Source organism: Pongo abelii, chromosome 14 (assembly GCF_028885655.2).
Source record: "Pongo abelii isolate AG06213 chromosome 14, NHGRI_mPonAbe1-v2.0_pri, whole genome shotgun sequence".
Lineage (NCBI taxonomy): Eukaryota > Metazoa > Chordata > Mammalia > Primates > Hominidae > Pongo > Pongo abelii.
In genome coordinates, this window is record NC_071999.2 from 71,387,454 (window position 1) to 71,411,778 (window position 24,325).

At 35.4% G+C, this 24,325-nt stretch overlaps 1 long non-coding RNA gene across 1 annotated transcript; it reads left to right on the forward strand.

The window, feature by feature from the left end:
* Positions 1–7,066: 7,066 nt before the first annotated feature.
* On the forward strand, positions 7,067–19,214 carry LOC112136068 (uncharacterized). Its single transcript, XR_002917269.3, has 3 exons — positions 7,067–7,264; positions 16,751–16,813; positions 18,845–19,214. It is a non-coding gene; the product is annotated as an uncharacterized LOC112136068 (long non-coding RNA).
* Positions 19,215–24,325: the final 5,111 nt, after the last annotated feature.

Consider the following 24,325-nt stretch of genomic DNA (forward strand, 5'->3'; position numbering starts at 1 on the left):
TTAATTAAACAAAAGATCTTTATGACCAGAGACAGCTCCTTCTAGTCTATATGTTTGGTGGATCAGAGAAATGGCCACGTACATTCTTAGGGGCTGTCTTTTTAAAAAGCCCTTCTCTGACTACCTGCTCTGACATTGTCTCCTCAGTTACTTCTTAGTATATCACTCTGTTTCATTCTCTGTCTAGGATTTACTGTTATTTGGCACATTTTCTTCACTTACTTTTTCCCGATACACATATTTTTTTCAGGTTTTGCCCCCAGCTACCATCATTTCCACACAAGATCAGTATCCTTGCCAAACTTGTTTATTTCCTTTTTCTTATACCTAGCAGTATGCCTTGTACCACTAAGAATAAAGAAAAACACTCAAAAACTACCTTTACATATCAAGGACAAAAGGAAAATAAATGACATATGTATTGAGCATCAGCTATGAGTCTGACAGTAAAGTAAAAAATGTGTGTGTGCAACTGGATCTTAAAATAAAGATTTCACTTAGGCACTTTCTAAAATGCTATGCTGACATAAGTTTCAAAAATTTTCAGATTACTATGCAAAAAACAGTTAGAATAATGAGCAAGAAGATTGAAAGAGAGAAACAGACAGCAAGGCAAATGCAGAGAACATGTAAACAATGCAGGAAGCAAGTATTGAGGAAATAAAGCTCATTTCTATCTTTGACTCCCCTCTGCTCCTGTCTACTGAACATTCTGTGAACATATTCTGTACATTCATCATTTCTAATGCAGCATTTCATTTCTTCACCCAAATGATCGCTGCTCCAATTTTCCTTACCTGAAATATCATTCGGAGTATTTAAGGCTTAACTCAGTTGCCATGGCTTCTCTAAGTAGTTTCTAATCCCACCAGCATATAACCCCAAAATATAGCATTTACTTCATTTTAGACCTTGGAAAATATTATTGAATTCATATCTGCTTCCTCTACTCAATTTTAAGGTCTTTCATTATAGGTAACTACTTTATTGATCTTAGCAACTCACTGCAAGAGAGGACAACTTGTATGTAATTTCCTATAAATAATGAAATGTAATGTACTCAAGTGGAAATAGTATGGACTTAGAAACCACAGAAAAGGGTTTTGTCTGTCTGAGGGATTTTCCACACACCTCCCAGTGAGCACGACACACACTAGCTTTGCAACTTTTAATAAGACGCCTAAATTCCCTAAGCCTCCCTATACGGCTTATAAATTTAGATGTCTAATGCCTCCCTCATAGAGTTTTTGTAGCAATTATATGGGCAACATATATAAAAAAATAATGCATTCCATATATTACAACTGCTGTTACTATTAATACTTTAACTGCGATTAATATTTTAATAATTTCTTTTTTTAATGGAAATAAATTTAGTTAGAATGTTGAAAAAATATAGTCATATGTATCTGTGAGCTTCTTCCTTCCACAGTTCAGTGTGCTCATTTTTCATTGATGTATAACAAATTGCCACAAATTGAGCGGCTTAAAACAACATCCTTTCACATCTCAAAGTTCTGTACATCTGAAGTTTTTGCAAGGCTTTGTGGTAGTCTCTACTTTGTTTCTCAAACGGCTGCATCAAGGTTTCAGCCAGGATTGGGGGCTTATTCGAGGCTCAGGGTCCTCTTCCAGTTTTCTGATTTTTAAAAGAATTCAACTCCTCACAGCTGCAGAACTCATGGAGGCCGTGTATTCAAAGGCAGACTTTTTAAAGTCTTACCTGGCTATGTTGACCCCATCCAAGATTATTTTCCTTTTGATTAACTCAAAATCAATTAATTAGTAGCTTTATAAAGGGAGAGATATCTCATCCATCAGTTAAGTCCATACTCAAAGGAAGGGGACTATACAAGATGCCCAGGGATGAAAATTTGGGAGGCCATTAGAGAATCTTGCCTGTTACAGTCAATTTAGTAACAGCAAGCTAGAAAATGCACATTTGTAGTTACATATATTAGCAGTGTACCTGTGTGTGTGGATGAACATGTGGTTACAGCAATTTCCTTGGAATATACCAAGTAAACTGTTCTAAAGATCTTAATGGAACTCTTGGGTGTAAATGAGTTGGATCTCTGGAACTGAGAATCAGAAACATGTAAAAGCATATTTTATTACTTTCAAAATATATAGCTATAAGTAAAGCAAGTAGTATGTGTAGGTGTCGTGCATCCTTCGGATAAAGACAAACTAAAGTTCTATTTTTAAATTAATGAGCAAAGAGGAATTCAGTTTAAAAAATATTTGACGTGGTAAGAAAAAGATCTTGAGTTTGGTTGAGAAGGCTTTTGGTCTTTGAGTGGTACCTAGATAGCACAAAAATGAAAATCAATAAAAAATAGTGTTTTAAGAGAATTAAATAGAGAAATGAAAGGGGGTGGAAGTAAAAGGAGAGAGAAAGGAAGACAAAGCTTAGAATTTGAAGACAAAAAGTACCCACACCCTTCCCTCTACTTGAAATACATTTTCTGGTGACAGCAATAAAGATAAAAAGAGATGAAAAATAAACATGAAGAAAGTGACCTAAAACCAAAATGCTAAAATATATACAATTTATATAAAAAATTATTGAGAAAAGTATTCAAAAAGAAATTATACTCCATTATGATTTAAAAACCAAATTGAAGGCTCATACTTTTTTCAACCTAAAAGCTTACATCATGAAATTTTTGCAACATTATTTTTAAACTCTAGAAACATCACACCTTGCCCAACTACTGCCTACATACTCTAGAAGAAAACATGGGATTCTTACTAACAAATGACAGACATATTTGTTTTGCATTTTAATGTGATATGCAGAAATAGATTGGAAGCAAATACTGCATTTTTTGGTATCATTTCTCAGAAAAAAACCTTGAGGAAAAATTTTTTCATAATTAGTTTTGACTTTGTATTATACCAAATGCATTCATTTTGGGGGCATGTTTCCCAAAAATCTCTGAAGTAATGATGAAGCTTTAAGTCCATATAAGTATTTGTTGGCATAATTCCACTCTGAACAGCAAGCACGTATGACATGAGGGTTGCACTGTGCTGGGGAAGATATGAATGAAAAGACTAAGAATTAAATGGGAATTTAAAAAATGCTTTTTCTTAATAAAAGGAAATGAAACCTTTTCTGCAAATTTGCTTGGGGCTAGAGAATTTAAACTAATACCCCTGGGATATTAAATGGCAAATTAGTAGATTAATGAAGGATTATAAATATAAATATATATTTATTTTTATACATATACATATAAATATATGTATACGTATATATGTATACATTGTATACATATATACGTACATTTGTATATATAACCTCCATGTCATACATATTTGCCTTTCAGAGTGGAACTATGCCAACATATACATATATGGACTTAATTATTCATCATTACTTCAGAAATTTTTGGAAAACATGTCGCCAAAATGAATGCATTTAATATACTACAAATTCAAAACTAATTATAAAAAAATTTCCTCAAGGTTTTCTTCTGAGAAATGATATCAAATATGTAATATTTGCCTCATATACATATACAGATTATATATGATTATATATGATATATACACAAAGATTATACATGATATATATATTTACATGATAAAAAACTAGTTGTTGCAGGAAACCATATACATCTCTTTAGAGTACTTTAGACATTTACTTATCTTGAAAGAGAAGATAGAACTTCATTGTTAAAGATAAAGTTTCACTTTTCTTGGGATTTTATGGTGTTTATGTCCATAGATGCAAAAACATCTTTCTCTGGGTGGAGATTTACTCAAAAGGAATATTTACAGAGAATGAATTAAGCTACCACTTTATTAATAGCTCTTACATAATCTATATAACAACAAATTCAGAAAAAGTCTGACTGGAGCTCCTGAGTTATGATCAAAAGTTGAATGGGACTCCTAATCAGCAAAATGTCCGCTATCTGTTAGCAGTATTTTGGGACACCTGTGATCAGACAACTAATGGCTACAGGTAGAGTAATCTACAAAGAAGGCCCTGACTTGAATAGACCCACATACCTGCAGAATTAGAAAAATGAGAGAAAGAAACTTTACCCTGAAAATCCAAACTGCCCAATGAATGAAGCTTTTCATAGGTCTGTTTTCTATATAGAGGCATGGAGTTCTAGAAAAAGAATAAATTCTTGACTTTAAAGGATTAAAAAAAAAAAACCCTCTTTAGTAAAATTTAGCTCAAGGAGCAGAGAAGGCTTTGTAAACCATTTTAAGATATTGTACAAGATGCCCTGAGCTTGGTTGCATGACTCAGCATTTGCAATGATGCTAAAGGTATCTATATTAGACAGAGAAGCTATATAAGGTCTCTGGAAAGCTCCAACTTGAGGTTGTAACTCATGCTAGCATACTGTAGCAAGGCCATGTCTTCAGTCACAGATAATTATTCTTTGTGTTTAAAATAGTTCCTGCTGTGTGAATGAATTCCTGATCACGAAAAAGCAAGTGACTATGTAATCAGACTATTGGCTGCAACTCTGCCCTACACCAGATATTGGGCAATGACAACCCCCATCATTATCTTGGTATTATAAAATTACCAAATCATAAGGTAAGATGGCCATAGAAGTAATCCATAGTGCAATTAAAATGATACTTTCTGGAACTGGCCAGAGAACATCTAGAGGGCACAAGTAAGTTACATAAGCAGGTAGCCCAGTATTGTTGAACAAAGTCTCTTTCTCAGCTCTTATCTCTGGCCTTATGGCTGACAGAAGCTTAGTTCACAAATGGGTTGGCCTGATAAATTAATACAAGCTGAAAATGTAAAACCACGTCAAGACAGAACAATGAGGAGTTTATTTGTTTGCTAGGGCTCTTGTAAAAATGTACCATAGTCTGGGTGGTTTGAAACAGCAGAAATTTATTTCCTTATTGTTCTGGAAGCTAGATCTCTGAAATCAAGGCATCAGCTGGGCCATTCTCCCTCTGAAATCTGTAGAAAACAAGTGTTCCTTGCCTCATCCTAGCTTCTGGAGGCTGTCAGAAATCCTTGGCATGTCTTGTCTTACAGCTACATTGCTCCAACCTCTGCCTCTGTTGTCACATGGCGTTATGCCTGTGTGTGTCTCCATATCCAACCCTTTCTTTCCTTTCTTTTATAAAGACACCAGTTACTGGATTAGGGTCACATTCACAGGTCCCAAGAGTTATAACTTCAACATATATAGGTTGGTGCAAAAGTAATTTTGGTTTTTGTCATTGAAAGTAATTGAAAAAACTGCAATAACTTTTGCACCAAGCTAATAATTTGGGGAGACACAATTCAACACACAACAAGAAGTGACACTAAAGGCTGGTGTCAAGGGGAATCCTCATTGTGAGCAGACCTTGGAGGAGTAACTTGGTCACTCAATTGTCTAGCCAATTGGTGAGGGCCTTGAAAGGAATGAGATGAGGAGTTCAGAATCAAAGAGGCCTGGAGGAGTGGTACTCAGATTTATGCTGGTTAAGATTTTTGTGCCTCAAGGCTGGAAGCAGTGGCTCATGCCTGTAATCCTGACACTTTGGGAGGCTGAGGGGGAGTGGATCACCTGAGGTCACAAGTTCAAGACAAGCCTGGCCAACATGGCAAGACGCTATCTCTACTAAAAATACAAAAATTAGCCAGACATGGTGGCACAGGCCTGTAGGGATGTGGGAGGCTACATGGGAGGCTGAGGCAGGAGAATTGCTTGAACCTAGGAGGCAGAGGTTGCAGTGAGCCGAGAATGCACCACTGCATACCAGCCTAGGCAGCAGAGCAAGACTCCATCTCAAAAAAAAAAAAAAAAAAAAAGATTTTTGTGCCTCAGGTTAATGACCACTACAGTTTATACATAACATATGACATGTTCAAAAACTATATAGACTGGCAGGGCGCAGTGGCTCACACCTGTAATCACAGCACTTTGGGAGGATGAGGTGGGCAGATCACCTGAGGTCAGGAGTTCGAGACCAGCCTGGCCAACATGGTGAAACCCCATCTCTACTAAAAATACAAAAATTAGCCAGATGTGGTGGCAAGCACCTGTAATCCCAGCTACTCAGGAGGCTGAGGCAGGAGAATCACTTGAACTTGGGAGGCGGAGGTTGCAGTGAGCTGAGATCGTGCCATTGCACTCCATCCTGGGGAACAAGAGCAAGAGTTCATCTAAAAAAAAAACACACACACAAAACACCATATAGACAGGATGGCCCATTAAGTGAGCATCAGCCATCTTATGCTCTTGACTACCAGTGTTTGTGGAAGAAGCCATGAATACAATAAGTGTGGCTGTAGAAAGAAAAGCTATGCATGGGTCCAGTGGTTTAAGCTTCTTTTCGAAAAACAAGATCTACCTTCCACTCATGTTTGAAAGTCTAAAGTTTACAAAACAGATATCAATGATGAGCCCCTGAAATGGTGCTAATGGCTCCAAGGAGACTAATTCAGTTGCTCATGAGAAGATAATTATTTCCAGTCCTTGTATCCTGGAGAGGAGCATTTCATCCAAAACATAATTAGCTCTTAATTTATTACTGATTTTCCTTCCCTGTCCATAGTTTTACTGATAACACCAACATCTAAGATTTATAACATGTGACAACATTTCAGTTTAAAAGATCCATTTTATATAAAAGACAGGGTGACAATAAGAACATGATTATGAGATCCACTGATTCTATTCCATGTCATATTATCCAGAATTACCAGGCTAATGGTAAAATGGGACGTCTTATTAAAGACTCAACTATGGTACCATGTCCAACAAAACACTCCTCAGGGTTGCAGTGTTGTCTGCAAGAATACAGTGTATGCATTGAAATGATTTCTTGAAATATGAAATTTGAATCGAATGGTAGAACATACAAGTTCATTGATGAAAGAAGACTGGCCTTTTTCACCACCACTGCCAGTCACCTGTGAGGAATTTATGCTTCCTTCTTCTGAAATCTTAGGTTCTGATGGATTAGATGTCTTGGTTTCTGAGGCGTGAGAGGTGAGAACATTTGTAGTAGGGAACACAGTAGAACAGGGTTCTCTATTACATAATGGTGGCAGGGAGTATGTGTTGACATCGGAACATCCTCTTGGGTCTCTGGTGGTCTTCCATGCCTAGCATAATGGGGAAAAAACAACTGGAGCAATTGAAGTTAGGGTTAAGGATCTCAAGGGCTTGGACTTCTCAGAGATGAAGGTCTGGGTCACTCCATCAGGCAAGCAACGAAGACCAGATGAAATGCTGCTTGAAGGGCTGGCATATCTAGAATTGGTGGTGGAAATGTGAGAGGAAAAATATCACTAACAACCTGGGGGCTAGTTGGAGTAAATATGATTGTAGCTTCTGTAGCTTATTTCGCTGACCACTGCATATTACATCATTTGTAGAGACCGTGAAGACTAAGTAACTGAGAAGATTTAATGCAGGGTGCATATGGATTGAGTTCAGGGTGTGCTTTTCATCCCTTTATTACTAATATCCCAGCTGTCCATCCTCCATCCCTCCCCCATGATTTCTGCCAAGGACAAAGTAGGAAGGGCCCACAGAAAGTGCAACTCAAAAAGACGGGAATAAACACTCTGAAGAAGCAATTTTTGATCAATTGAAGTGAAAGCTAATGGATAAATTATTGGATTGGACAATCTTGAAAAGCATCGTATATGCTTCCTAGAAGCATCTGTTGCCCATAACAATAAACTCAAAAACGCACGTTGGTATTGTTGTTTCCCTCCTCCCTGCCTCACTCTCCCTAGTTCTTCCCTCCTGCACCCTGGTATCGGTTCTCAAACTATTTGCACACAATGCCTCACCTCAAGTCTATGTTTGAGGAAATTCAAGCTAAGACAAGAAATTTTATCCTCGGCCCCCCACCTCATATTTAGTATTGTTTAAATCATTACAGCAGTAATATATTTATTTCTAACACCTGATTTTTAAAAGTAGCAAACAACCAAAGCAGACCGTGTCCCATAGCATAGACTATTATGCATACATTAGCATGCTTTGGTTATTTTCAGCACTTTTTTCCCTTACGGCCTCAATGTCAATTAATAAGACAAAGAGTTGCGTATGTTTAATTTTAAAGTACTCAAGAAGGATTGATAAACTGTCCTTTTTAATACAACGGGGGGGGGTCACTTGAAAGATGAATATCTGTTATTGAGGAATACTTTGAAGTCGGTTCTCTGCTCTCTTTCATGAAAAGAGACAGCAAGAAAATCTGAGAAAGTAAGTAGGTTATCTAAGGTAACTCCAGAGGATTATGAACAATATCCTGCTTGTTACTTGTACAGAACTCTTCATTCATCCAAACCACTAATATTTTGATCATCTGCTAGGTTCCAGGAAGTTTTCTGGATGTTTAGAGTACAGCAGTGAATAAAATAAAGAGCCTCTGACTTCTTGCAACTTATATTCTGTTTGGTAAATTGAACAAAATAATAAGCGTGTATGTCATGTAATGATGCATGCTAAGAAGAAAATGATTAGAAAGGTAAAGGGAGATAAAAGGGACAAAAAGGGCTGAGGACTGGCATCTAGACAAGGGAATAAAAAAAGGCATTCTTAAGAAGATGACATTTCAACAGCATCCTGAAGGAACTGAGGAAGTGAACCATCAACTATTTGGGGATAAGTTTTCAAGACAAAAAGAATAAAAAGGCAAAGGATCTGAGGCAGGAACATGCAGAGCACACAAGGAAAGAGTGCAGAGGCCAGGGCAGGGTGCAAAGGGGAGGTGGGAAAGAGAGGCCAGATTGCCGAGGGGCATGTAGGCCACTGTAAGACCTTTGCTTTTTTCTTTTCTTAGAAAGATGGAAATGCCCATGAGTGTTTTATGTGCAGGGAAACCTTGACATAAAAAGAAGACGCAAATCAGAAGTTTGATGAGATCCTAAGCAAGTAGTGTGGTAACAATAGGGTCTCAGGATTCCACTAACTTTCAAAGCACACAAAATTAATTGGAAATGTAAACATTAAGTAAAACTATTTAAACTCCACTTAAACTCTATAATAATGTGAACTCAGTTTTTAGGCCACTCTTTCTCTCTTTTCTACTCTCTCAATATCTGAGATTGTTGACTGCTAAAATATCACTAATTTTACTATAATCTGCTACCATAGAACATTTGGCAGACAAAGTTGTGATTGCCTGTCGCTGAAAGCTTCACAGACAGAATGCAGAAGCCATGGATAATGCTGAGCCTCAGACCCGAGGGATTGCCCTTGGTTAATTGAAAAGTTTATTTTTTTGTCTCTTTTTATAATGCTGTGTCATCTAGGGGTCCCCAGTCCAATGGCTTGTGTTCTGTTGCTTAGTTCCTCATGTCTACTGAACAGCTGCTAAATGTGGCAGCCTGGTGTCAGAGACCACAAGTCACGTTTCCAGCACACGTTCCCACATTACCATCATCATTTCACATTTTAAAAGGATATCAACTGAAAATGAGGTGCCAATCTACAAAAGCCATTATAAAGCCCATTTATTTATATAGATAGAAAGATAAAAACATATAAAACTTGATGCTTAAGTAAATTTTATTTTATATAAAAATAAAAAGTTATTTAACACCAGAATTATTTGTTGGCTGAAATATCTCAAAGGGGTACCCTGACATATATTTTATATTTATGGATTATATATTGCAAAGGAAACACATGATTCTTTTTTAGTTGACTAGCCTGAGGTTTATCGTATACCTTATATACCTATGCCCTTGATTTTATTTTCTCAAATGAGCAGAGATTTGAAAATGGCTCTCATGAAATTCAATTACCATTTCTTAATGTGCCAGGGCTTCCAAAGAATATAATTATGGTAAATCCTCAGAGATTATCCCAATGATCAATGGAAAGTGTTTGCAGGGTAGAAAACATGTTGCCTAATCTGCTCTCAAAAACAAATTTATCTACCAAAGGTGGTCTTTATAGTAAACCGATGAGCAATTTTATTTCCGCCACCCAGAGCCAAGAACTGCACTGGTTTCCCAACTTTGCACTTCTGCCATATGAGAGCACAGCCAGGAGAGAGAGAAGAAATGGGTAAAAATGGCAGCATGAAGCTGTGTACACCAGCAGGTGTCTAGTCACAGCCTCTGTGCCATAGTATATCTGAGTTTCCTAAGCAACTATGGTCCCTAGGAAACTGGTTAAACTGCTTCTGTATAAACTATTTACTGAGCAATTCCTCCTTCAAAACAGCTTTATGTAGAGAGTGCAAGAACGTGATGGGAGAATATTTTCCACTTCCTCAGTTCTATAGATCTTCTTGTGGAGTATTTTAGAACTATACTGAATAAATGTGAAACCATATTTGTCACGGTTTTTTATTAATTTTCTGCTTATTTCATTGCATATAATACAGAGAAAGCAATGCTGTAGAATATTGTTCTTCATTTGGTAGTTTTGGAGAGCTAGAGAAATTACCCAATTTGCTTATGGAACTAATTTGTGCTATTGCTCTCCCAAACAAGGCACATAAATGACATACACTGTAACTTGGGTTCAATAGAACATTGCATTGACCTGTCTTATAATGAGTTACATCTTATCATTACTAAATTGAACCATATTTATGCACTATCATGAGAAACATGGAGTTACATTTTTAATACTGTTAAAAATGCATATCTTAATTAAAATACATACCTTTTTGTGATCTCCATGTTTTATTTGCATGTTTATGAAAGTTAATTTTTATTACTGCTTTCATTTATTAATCCAACCTTTAAATATATCCTGTACATTTCCCTGTTTCATTAACTTTAACACAAGATTTGCAATTTAGAAATAAAATTTGTCTAGGGCCAAAATATGTGTGAGTTGACAAAAGATAGAAAAGAGAGTTATAAAAAAATCTTTATCTGTAAAGTTCTTGATTCACATTATGGTGTGGTTTTTTAAAAAAATTTTTTATTTTTATTTGAGACGGCATTTCCCTCTGTCACCCAGGCTGAAGTGCAGTGGTATGATCTCGGCTCACTGCAAGCCCCGCCTCCCGGGTTCACGCCATTCTCCTGCCTCAGCCTCCCGAGTTGCTGGGACTACAGGCGCCCGCCACCACGCCCGGCTAATTTTCTGTATTTTTAGTAGAGACGGGTTTTCACCATGTTAGTCAGGATGGTCTGGAGCTCCTGACCTTAGGTGATCCGCCCGCCTAGGCCTCCCAAAGTGCTGGGATTACAGGCGTGAGCCACCGCACCTGGCCTATGGTGCTTATTACAGTAGAAAATAATGCGTTTGTTTTCAGATCTATTTTATCCATTAGAATACAAGTCCCATAAGAGCAACTATAGTTTTCATTTTTAAACTCTAGCTCAGAGAAGGTCATGAATGTTTAGCAGATTAAAAAAAAAACTAGTACAAGATAGAGTGAACTGAACACCCCACAAAATACCTGGAAAAGCTGGATCTGCTCAGTTTTTCACAACAAAACATGTATTGCTTTTCTCTGCTTTATTTTTAAATTGCATATATTAATATGTTAAAGAAAGTAAACTTGTTACGTTCTTATCGCCCTAAATTAAGTACTATTCATAGACTATAATTGTCTGCTTCTCTTTCTGCAGATATATATACATATATACTATACACATGCTTTTACTTAAATAAAATAATGTGATATTACTTTTAAAATATACATATTTGTCTTGTTTTCTCTGCCTTATACCACTCCTGCTCTAAGCCTTTCATTTTTTATCATTGTAAAATTAGTTTAGTAGAACTTCGTATGTATTGTAAGTTTTAGCATTAGAAATACTAAGGCAAATTTTTTGACTCGATGCTGTTTACATCTCTTGCCGTATTTTGGATACTTTTTACATATTCAAATATTTCTATATTTTCTGATATAATTTTCAACATTTCAGTATTTTTTAAAATCCTCAATCTCTAGATTATAAAGTTAAGCTTTTATATTATATTTTCACATTTTTATTTGCTTTATTTTCTACATTTATGTCACCAGGGATGATAGAATTTATTTTTGTTCATAATGTAAAATCAAAGTTCAAATTTATTTCATTCCAGAGTGAGCTGGATGGAGGCTTTCCCCATTCCAACATACGCATAGAAAACAGAGGGCTAATTAGCCAGAGAGGATCCCTTTAATCTTAGAAATTGGCTGTTATTCATTATTGAGTGTCCAGAGCACACCAACACCTAAATTACATAACAATATTTTTAATAATAATTTTTTGTTAATCTTTTTAAGATACTTCACATTTTCTTGCTTTATTGAATAATGTTGAGTTACATTTCTTGCTGAGGACTGTTTCTGCCTTCCTCTTACTCCTTGCAATAGACTTGAAGCTCTTTACCATTCCTACCTTAAATCATTCTCTTATTTTAAAGTGGTGGAAATACAGGCTGACTTCCTTCTAGCTAATACTCCACAACCTTTATCAGTGTTTCCACCAAAAGAAATCTACATATTGAAATTCCACATATGTGCATTTCCAAGCTTTGTTTCTTTTCTCTCTGTGCTCTCTTGATAGGTGGTTCCATTATGAGTTGAATTGTGTCTCACAGAAAAGTATGTTGAAGCCCTGACTCTCAGTACCTCAGAATGTGGCCTTATTTGGAAATAAAATCGTATACCACGTAACAACATTTTGGTTAATGGCAGATCTCATATAGAACAGTGGTCCATTAAGATTATAATACCATGTTTTTACTGTACTGTATGTTTCCTATGTTTAGAGACACAAATACCATTGTGTTACAATTGCTTACAGAATTCAGCACAATAACATGCTGTACAAGTTTGTAGCCTGGGAGCAATAGGCTATACCATACAGCCTAGGTGTGCAGTAGACTATACCATCTATGTAAGTATACTCTACATAGACGTTATAGTCTACTATACTGTAGAAGAGCCAATTCACTCTTCTACTTACTTACTACCATCTATCCACACTGCTCATCTTTCACATATTGGAGTATTTGATTCTGTTTGTTTATGCTGTTCTCTTGCATGAATCATTCTTCCCCATACCCACAATCATTATTTTTCATGGATGTCTCGTCATCATTATTCAAGTATCAATTTGAGTGCTGCTTTCTTAGAGAAGCCTTCTTTAACTACCCTATCTAATGCTGTTACTGTATACTGAACTTAACATGTTCATACAATGACAAAAATCACCTAATAATGCATTTCTAAGAATGTATCCCTATCACTAAGTGAAACATCACTGTAGTGTCACTGCCGATGTTAATAGTTAAGATGGGGTCATACTGGAGTAACGTGGGCTTTTAATCCAATATTAGTGCTGTCCTCACAAGAAAAGGAAAGAGACACACACACATAGAGAAGAATGTCACATGAAGACACAGAAACACACAGACCATGTAAGAATGGAGAAATAAATTGTAGTTACGCTGCCACAAACCAAGGGACATCTAGTGCTACCAGAAGCTGGAAGAAAGAAGCAAGGATTCTCTACTTGAGGCTTCAGAAGAAGCAAGGCCTTGCCAATTCCTTGAATTTGGACATATAGACTCCAAAGATGGGAGGGAATAAATTTCTGTTTCTTTAGAGTCCCCCAGTTTATAGTAATTTATTATGGCAGCCCAAGAAAGCTAACAGAGTAACACTTCCTTCCCAAGACTATATTCCAATTAAATGCATATCATCAATGTAAGTCTCCCTTTTAATGTATAGACAATCCAACAAACAAAAAAACTATATTAAAATTTGACATGCTCAACAACAAATTTTTAATTTTCTCTGCTCAACTTGCCTCTCTCCCAACCAGGCATCCTCATTTCAGTGAATGGTTTTGCTGAGTTACCCAAGCTACATACTGAAGAATCTACTCTTTCTTCTTAAAAAAACCACCCATATCATTTATCACTAATCCTGCCAAAGTGCCTCTAAAATGGATCTTGCATTCTTCACAGTTTCCTACCTCTCTGCTTTACTAGTCCTGGCCACCTATACCGACCTGGATGAGTTGAATAGGCCACTAATTAGTCTCTCCCTTTCATTCTTGCTCACTTTCCGTACAAAACTTATTGATATTTAAAATGAATATAAAATAGATCTTATAACTCCTTTTCCTAGCATTTCAGTTGTTCTTCATTGCACGTAGACCAGAATTCAAATGCTTTAATTTAGATTGCAAGACTTGCCTGATATGGCCTATGCCTATTTCTGCAACTTCAAGCCAATTCACTCTTCTACTTACTCACAACCATCTATCCACACTGCTCATCTTTCACATATTGGAGGATTTGATTCTGTTTGTTTATGCTGTTCTCTTGTGTGAATCATTCTCCCCCATACCCACACTCTTTTTTGTGGATGTCTATTCATCATTATTCAAGTATCAATTTAAGTGCTACTTTCTTAGAGAAGCCTTCTTTACCCTATCTAATGCTGTTACTGTATTTGCTATTACTATTAATCTATTTCAAAATATTTGGCCATTGGCTCCGTTGTACTTACCATAATATTATATAATTTACAATGTAGAAAATTGTAGATTTTTTGTATGCAAATTTGATAGCTGTCTGCCTCCCACTTTAGACTCAATTCTGTGAAGAACAGAGTCACAACTATTGCATTTGCCACTGTATCTTGCTTCTTAGTATAAGGCCTAGTAATAAAATAGCTATCATCAATGAAGAAGAAAAGGAAGGAAGGAAAGAAGGAACGGAGAAAGGTACTGAGGGAGAAAGGAAGGAAGGAATGACATAAACAAAAGATGTTATCCTACAATGAAGTGGCTCTCATCCAACATGCTAAACAACTGGATAGAGAGACTCATCTATTATCAACTGTTCTTGTCTCTGTTGACATGTGTCCAGCTATTGGAATCTATGGCATTGTTTTAAGTAGCCAAAGAGTGACTTTAGCTTCTAATGGTATACATTTAGCTAGTGTTTCTATTTTCTCTAAATTTTAGGTGGACAATTGTGTTTTTTAAATGTTAAGCTTAAAGAAAATCTGATTTCTTCTCCATCAAGATATTACTATCATTATCTGCAATCAATCAGTCATGTATTTATAGACTGTGCATTATCATTTGACATTTATTCTAAGAAAAACACTAAGATACATTCAAATATGTATTATATATTAAAATGTTGTTTATATTTATTTATTTTTATATTTTATTCATTTTTTTGAGACAGGGTCTTGCTCTGTTGACCAGATTGGAGTGCAGTGGCATGATCATGGCTCACTGCAGCCTTGACCTCCTAAATGAATTAATATCTCAGCTCAAACTGTAGATTTTGAAAAAGAAGTTATTCAGTTATTATTGAATGTGACTAAAGCAGGATGGAAGAAGTTATCTGATTTTTCAATAATATGATTGTCCAGTTAAATTTTTTCTAACTTTAAGGAATTCTGGAAATATTAAATATTCACATTATGTAGTTTAAAGAGGAGTGTTATAAACTGTTATCTCCAATTTTTTTCTCCTGCTTCAACTTACTGGTTCTATTTCTAAGATGCAAAACAAAGTAATGGAGGAAAGAAGAGCACACAAAAATAATATTTTGGAAGTATTTCTTCGGGGTGCTTAGGCAGCTTTCACTTAGGAATGTTCAGAAAGTATATGCCATGCTCTCAGAACATCTCCATGAACTCAGGTAGCAGAAGGAAGCAACGTGATGGGTTTCCAGTGTCAGTCATGAGCATTTTACCATAAAGCCTTAATAAACTGAAGAGCTTTGCAGTGCCTGTAAATCATATTTATAAGCCAATATAAACTTTCTCCAATAATATAAAGGAAAACCATAGAAAATTGAAAGAGAAATTCAGTGGCCTCACTTGTGGAATCTGACCACATAATTATTAAAGACCATGGACACAGCATTTTTATGTTTTACTTTTTGGAAAAGACAGCTTGAGTTAATCCAATAGTCCCCCAAACTCTATTGAATGTGATTACAGCATAAGGTTTATATGAAATAGCTACTAGTAAAAGAACAAAGAATTTGAAAAGTGGATAAGACTAGGCCTACACTGTTCCTCTATGATTTATTAGTGCTTCATTCCATTGAAGGTATAATTTTTCTGTCTACATTTAATAGTTTCTACTATTTTTCTATAATCAGAATAAAGTAACTAAAAATGCATATCTCACTGGTCCATAATGAATGCAGATTTAATGTTAGACAATGTCAATGAGTGGGAAAATGCAGTTATTCTCATGGCAGCAACTCTTAATTTAGGTTATCTCCCAACAAGCTGTTGGCTATTTCAAAAAATTAAAATACTCAATCCAAAACCATCTTGAGATATGTATGGTAATGCTAGACTTTTTCTCATAGCCATGTATTTAGAACTTAACATTTCTTAAAATTCTTGTTTCTTAGCAAATTGGCAGAGTTGCTGGCTTGAAGAAAATTGTTAAATTTCTGAAAAGACCATGTGTATTTTATTTTAATGTTCATCATATGTATCTTTTCCAGGAAAAGTAGTTAAAATTTGGCTTCTATATTCATATAGATGAAGGCAGCTTAGAGGCAATTTAGCTCATTCTTCTGCGTTAAGCAGTGACTATTTCCTCTGAGCAATATCAGTCTGATAAAAATCAATTCTGCTTTTCACAGACTTCTATAACAAGTTCCTGCAAGAACCTTTTCATCTAATAACAGTGTGCAAATTTCTTCATTGTATTTAATTTTTTTTTCAGTTTATCTCACCATCATAAAGGCAGAAAGAAATTTCAGGGATAATTTATCCACCCCAGTGTTTTTATATAAAAAAGTAACTGAATCTTTTAGATAGCTTGTTGTCTCTTCTATTTTTAAAGATCTTTGCTTGAAAGTTTGCTCAAGAAACACTATGCATATTTGACATCATAAGGAAAGAACTGGTAAGAATTTTCAGACAAAGATTCTGAAGTTATAAAAGACTGGGCCGCAACTGTTTTCTAAATTTGTAGTCTTGGATAAGTTATTTCAATTCTGATGCTATATTTTCTCATCTGTAAAATAACAATGATAGTACACCCTCATGTTTGTTAAAATAATTAATTGCTATAATTCAAGTGGAGTTCATATTTATTTATAATAGGAACATTGCTTTCCTGACAAAGGTTGTACTAAATTTAACTTTCTATAAAGGTAAAGTCAATATTTCATATAGGTAAGCTGGGAATTCATTTATGAGATATGGTTTAGCAAAAAATACTATAAATTAAAGGTGAAAGTATGTTAAATTATATTTACCATATCATACTCCAATAAGGGTTATGATTAGTTTGATCCCGGTTAAAAACTATTTTTATGGAATATTAATCCAAATGCTCATTTCAGGCAAGCATCTTGTCTGCAAAAAATTCTGACGACTTTTCAAACTTTATATAAAATTTCTAAGAATGAAGACACTGCTATCTTTATAAACACTATTCTGTCTTCAAATAACTATAAAGAAGTTTATGCCAACATTTCATTGTAATTCGCTCCTGTAATTTCAACCCATCTGTATCGATTATAATCCTTAGATATTGATCCCTCAATCTCATGATAGTTATTCTAATACTTAATGATATCAAGCTCCATTCTCTACTATTTTTTCCCCTCAGATTAAATCTCCCTTCAGTCATTGTTTACCTCACATAATTAAAATTCAAGTTATCTCATAACCACATTAATCCTTGATAAATGTGATCTATTTAGTCCACCAAACACTTGAGTTAGCAGCTAGGAATTGTTCTTTCCTTCTTTGATCCCCTTCCGTTCCTTAAAGGCAAGGCTCTAGCCCTATGTATATATTATGTTCCATCTTGAAAGTTTTGATTATAAACCAATCTGCATTCCTATATTCGCTAATGGCGGACATAAAGTATGTGTCCTAAGGTAATTTACTTTCTAAGGAGAATCTTGATATGCAAAACACATTAAAGTAAAAGTAAGCTCTAATGGTGGGGTGAAGTTTTATGATGTGATCATAATTTAGAAAGAAACTCAGTTCAGGGCTATATCAAATGACAACGGAGAAAGTTCCTCATTCTAACTACTCACAAAGGGTCATATTCTTTTAAAGATATATTGAGACAGACTATCAAGATTTCTCTAATTATCCATAGGGATTTTGCTACAGATACAAAAGCCCATGGACATTTTAGTCAGAGAATATTAGGAGAGCATGGCATCTTCATGATTATTTACCACTCTTTTACAGTTGGCTGAAGTAACGCCCAGAAAATTTTAGAAATTTGTACAAGTTCATACACTTAGTTCACTTAGAAGATGTGTCTTACTTAAATCCAGGCATCCTGAGACTTAGGCCCATTTTTGTTCTATTAAGTTCATGAAACCACCATCAGTTGATGTTTGTGGGGATGAGGTGATATTTTAGACAGTAGCAAAACTATCCTGGAGTTGGCAAATTGTCAATACAAATAATCACTTATGGATGAGAAAGGATAATTTTATTTCCATTTATATTTAAATAGATACATTAGTAGAACTTTATGTTTGCTATAGAGTATATAAATTTGCTAATGATGATATTAGAATCATCTAAGTTGTCTTTGACACATGTGTTTGTGCTCTTTTTGAGAGTTAATATCTGTGCAATCACAAATTTAATTGGAATTAACAATTAATAGGTAGACTTCTGCCTTTGTGAGCCATTCAAATTCAATATTGTCTAATGACTATTTGATTGTCATCATCAATACAATATGTATTGTCAAGCATATACCTATAACATGCAGTCATTTTAAAAATTAACACTATGTTTTATGCCAAACGGTTAATCATTGAGAATTGAGAATAGTTGTTCAGGCGACTGTGATATGTGTTGTTTGATGCGTGAGTTGCTGTGATTAAAACAATGGCCTTCAGTTTGCAGTGCCATCAGCCTGGTACATGTCACTAATACTGAATTCATTTTTTAGAGCAGGACCATACATCCAGCTTACATTGCAATTACTGCAGAGGAAAAGAGATGGAGAAGTTAAAATGAAACATTTCAAGGATGAATGGGCACTGAAAATTGGCAAAGTGGCAGAAAAGTCCAAGTATGAAGAATGAAAAAGTAAATTTATGGAGAAAAAAGAGTTTGGAAAACAGGAAAAAAAAAAAAAGAAGATATTTTGCAGAAACATCTGTTTGCTGTTGCTAAAAATTTTAGCATTTAAATGTTCTCATTTGGGCTCTGAAGTTAGCACTTCCTTGAAGTAGTTCACACCTTTCCTATTGCTCCTGTTCAGCTACAGATCATTTTATGCAAGGCTGATTTTAACAAGAAAATGGTGCATTAATTTACAATGTGTTGAGTGTTTTAAAAGTGGCAAAATCTAGGCTTTTGTAAAATTTTAGAATCTGGAAAAAATAGAAATACTTATATAAAGCTCTTTAAAATACCAGAATGGCTTTATGCACAAAAAATTACATGCTGATTAAGAAAATTAGAAAATTCGGTAATAAAAAAAGAAGTACATCTACCTCTAAGCCAGTGGGTTTCCTATGACTCTCTAGAGTTTGTATTTAATAGTGAGGCACATATAAACTTAGACACTATTTAAATATAATTTTTATTATAATCCCTCATAATTTTCTTCCTTCCCTACCTATTCTCCCTCTTCTTTCTTCCACTGTCTTCTTTTTTTGTGTTTCCATTTTTTTCTTTCCTTTCCTTTTTTTTCTCCATTGCCTCATTTTCTTTTTTCTGTCTCTTATTTTTTTGTGTGTTTCAAATGTTTATTTGCGTTTTCATTTAAAAAATAAACTTGAAAGCAAAAAAAAAAAAAAAAAGCCTGTTCAGGGTTCTTTCTCATCTCCCTCATTGGAGTAACTAATGTTTTGGAGTTTCATATTTCTGAAATATCTTAATATTTCAAATGCAAATAAGATAAGCAGTGGAGTATTTTGTGCATTATATATATACTTTTATATACTTTTTTGTAAATACCAAACTAATAGGCAAAATTGGCCTAAATTTATGAATGATGTTTCATTATTTAACACAATGAATTTCCCCAAATTAAAATTATAAATACAGTAATTCCTCACTTAACATTGTTGATAGGTTCTTGGAAACTATAATAAAATCTATTTTACCATAAGCCAATTGGTATATATCAGAGTTAAGTTCTCATGTCATATTTGGGTCACAAAAATATCATCAAACCCTAAAAATGACCCAAAACACTTTTAATATTAAACATTGAAACAAATGTAAGGTACACATGTATTTAAGAAAGATTAATAAAAACAAGTATAATAATTAGTTACCCAATTACTCCAGTTCAGGGTTGAGGGTCACCTAAGCCCATCTAGGCAGCTTGGGGTACATGGCAGGCACCAGCTCTGGACCAGATACTGACTCATCTTGGGGTGCACTCACATGTACACCTACAGGCACTCAGATGGGACAATCTAGACACACAAATTCACCCAATGTGTATACCTTGGGATGTAAGAGGAAACTGCAGTACCTGGAAAAACCCAGGTAGACATGGGGAGAATATGCACACTCTATTCAGACAGTAGCCTCAGCCAGGAATTAATTATTTCCTCATCAATGTTATAACAAAATGACATTGAATGTAATAATGTTATTTGAGTACCTGCTGTATAAAGTTGGGGACTTCTATCGGCTAAATATTGAAGTTGAAAAAGGCTACTTTTCTGATACAATAATTACTCTCTCTTGTCAAAGTACCAAGATAATTGAACACAAAAGAACATAAACACTATTTGGGTGCTGTCTGAGTCTGTTTTTGCCACTGTAATAGAACACCCGAGACTGGGTAATTCATAAAGAGCAGAAATGTATTTTTCATAGAGTGAAGCCTGAAAAGTCCAAGATCAAGGTGCCGGTAGGTTCTGTTGTCTGTTAAGGGCTGCTATCTGCTTCCAAGGAAGGCAGAATGGTAAGCTAACTGAATGTGGCCTGTAGCCTCTCTAATAAGGGCCTTCAACACATTCACGAGGGAGAAGCCCTCCTGGTCTAATTACCGCTCAACAGCTCACTTCTTAATGCAATCACATTGACAATACCTGAATTTTGAAATGGACGTACTCAAACCACAACAATTGATTTATAGACGAAAATTATAGTAGAGAAGGGATACTGTACTTGTTTTACACGTTTGGGGTGCACACTAGACTCCAAAGTATGTATGACCCAGAAAAATAATTGAGGGACAGATTTATTATTATTTTAATATTTATAGGTGGGAAAATTAAGATAAGGAAAGGTATTAACATACACTAAGAAAAACATTAGTAAGGATAGCAACAATTTTTTCAAATGACAAACTAAACTATGGATGGTAATGGAAACAGTGAGTTATGTTACAAAGCAGATTATGTGCTGCTTTAAACCTAGGTTGCTTTAGCACTACCTGCCAGTCAAACCCTTATTCCCTGAGCCACTATCCAGACCAGAATAAGCAGCATCTAAGGACTATGCTGTACCACATGGTCAATTTCCTAGAAAATTTAATTAGGAAATACAAATAATTATTTTCTGAATTTATGATAGTTCACTATAATTACAGAAAAGTCCTCAAAGGAAATGAAGAGTTATTGTACATGAACTTAATTGATATAAGTATAAAGATGGCTATAGGTAGGAAGATAGAGGAGATAGAGATAGACAGATAGATAGATAGATAGATAGATAGACAGATGAGTAGGAGAGTGGACTATTCATTTGTGGCACATATTTGCAGAAATTACACTATACTCAGTTCTAGCCTTTCTCATTTTTTAATAACATCCTAATACCTAATGGATTTACAAATCTACTGCATTCTTACACTGAGTAAAATTCTGTAAGTAAATAAACACAACTTTCACTAAACCAGTAATGTGATTTTTGCTGTAAAGCAAAAATGCTGAAGACATGCCCTTACTTATACATGCCCAAATTGAAGGAATGCAAAGCTACAACAATCTAAGTACAAACAGTTGAGTGAGCCTCTGGGAACAGAGAAATAGAAGTAGAGTACCAAACATATCCTGAAGAAGTTAGAGTGATTATCCTTTTTCCGGACCCTCTCACTTTTAAAAATATATTTACATTAGGCTAAGGATATGCTTTGCACTTAGATTACAAATCAATTCTGCGCTGGGTTTCTTGTTTTCCTTTTAACTTATCTGTTAATCTAAATTTTTCTTTCTTGTATCTGCTTCTTATTCCTAACTGATCATGGTTTTATTTATGTATTTCACTGTTTACCTTTGTCTTTTTTATGCATTGCTTCTCCACCTGTAATTGTAAGCTAGTGCAAATAAGCACACGTGTTGTAGGATCTCCCAGGTCCCCTGGCTTTTTCTCTTGTCCTGACCTAGAAACAAAGAGTGCCTTGAACATTCCTGGGCACTGAGGAAGGTGTTTAGGTAGTTTCCCAAAACACTGAAAGAAACTAGCCCCAGCCCTGAGCCAAATTCCTTAAACTCTCATATAAACTCCCTATCCTGACACCCTTGTTGCAGACATGCCCTAGGTTGAGCATCTCTTTTTCTTGTTTTCTGCCCAAGGAGATGCTGCAGCACTCTATAAGTAGGTTCCCTTAATAAATGCTTTGACTGATTACCCTGGTGTCCAGTGTGTTTTTCTTTGCAATCCAAATTGACCCCATTTCAGGACAATTTGGGTCACTGTCTTGTGGGAACTCCCCTACCACTGCTTTTGGGGAAACTCTAGCCACAAGTTCATCCGAGACAAAACATATACACGTAAAACTATAATTCTGCCTTTGTAACCACCCAATAGTTTCCTCCTGTCTGCTGCACAAATAAAGACCACAACATTGCAGTAAAGAAATAGTTTAAGTGATGAGAGACCGGCCACACCACATGGGAGATGGAGTTGTACCTCAAATCAATCTTCCCAAAATTTGAGGATCAGGGTTCTTAAGGATAATTTGGGTGGCAGGGGGACAGAAAGTGGGGAGTGGTGATTATTGAGTCAGAGATAAAATCACAAGGAATTGAAGCTCTCTTTTGCAGTTAGTCAGTTCCTGGATGGGAGCCACAAGACCAGATGAGCCAGTTTATCAATTGGGGTGGCATCTGCTGGTGCATCAGAATGCAGTCTGCAAAATATCTCAAAAATTCGTTGCAAATTTTATAGCAGTTACTCCTAAACCATAATTTCTAATTTTGTGTCTAATTTCTTAGTCCTGAAAAGGCAGCCTAGTTCCCGGACAAGAAAAAGGATTGTTTCGGGAAATGGCTGTTATTGTTCTTGTTTCAGAATTAAACTATAAACTAGTTTCCTCCCAAAGTTAGTTTGATCTATGCCCAGGAATGGATAAGGACACCTTGGAGGTTAGAAGCCAGATGGAGTCGGTGGGGTGAGATCTCTTTCATGTAATAATTTTCTGTTATAATTTTTGCAAAGGTGGTTTCTTCTGCATTTCTGCATCCAAATTTCTTATTAATTTACTCCAAGCTTATTGAATTTTGCCAAATCTAGATAGAATAACTGAATAATTACTCATTAAATCTGTAATTCAGACTTCTTTCTTTGCTTATGGGAAAATAATATTCAACTCCCTTCCTGTATGAGAATCCTTCTTCCGAAGGAGGTGCATTAAATGACTAGAAATGTAGAATGAGACCCTGATAAATGAAAATGTAAAGAGGACAAAATGATATCGTGATTTTTATTGCTAACTCATTGGGCTTGTTTTTTAAGCTCTTTTCCCTCAGCTTCGAAACATCCCTTCTCTACTCTGCTGCAAGAGGTGAGGCTAGGGCTGGGGTGCTGTAAAACACATTTCTACTTCTCTAGCTCCTTTATTCATGCTCCTTTAGACTCAGGAAAGAGCACTTGAAGGAAACCTAAATGTTAGAAGAGAAAGAAAAAAACAATCTATTTTCTGTGAAAACCAGCAACATTTCTTTACCCTGACAGTGGCAGTTCGTTCCTACAGTGGCAGTTGGTTCCGATTTGAGTTTCTTCTATATTTTTAGAATAAGTCTCCATATTTCTCCTCAGAAGAACAAGCTGAGACTTTTTATCAGAGATCCAGCCCTGAATTCCACAGGCCCCTACTGCAATTTGTCAAGGTTTAATAATTCCAAATACTTCCCACCCTAGTGGTGGTAGCTGAGTCCTGTAGTTACTATCTGTGTGTTCTCTCGCTGTCTCTCTTTCTTCTTTTTCTTTTCACTTCTCCAATTTTATATATATGTGTATATACATATAAAATTTTCTGTTAAAATAATGAAGTTGTCTCAGATGTTCTGTCTGGATCCTACCATATATACTATTTTTTTATTTCAGGCTATTAGCTCCTAGCTACTGGTAGTTATGTGGAAGCAATTAGGGAGATAAAAATTGGAAGTTATGTCTCTCCTGAACTCACCTGCTCTTATAGTTTTTCTTAGAAAACACTGAAATATAGGATTGATTTGTA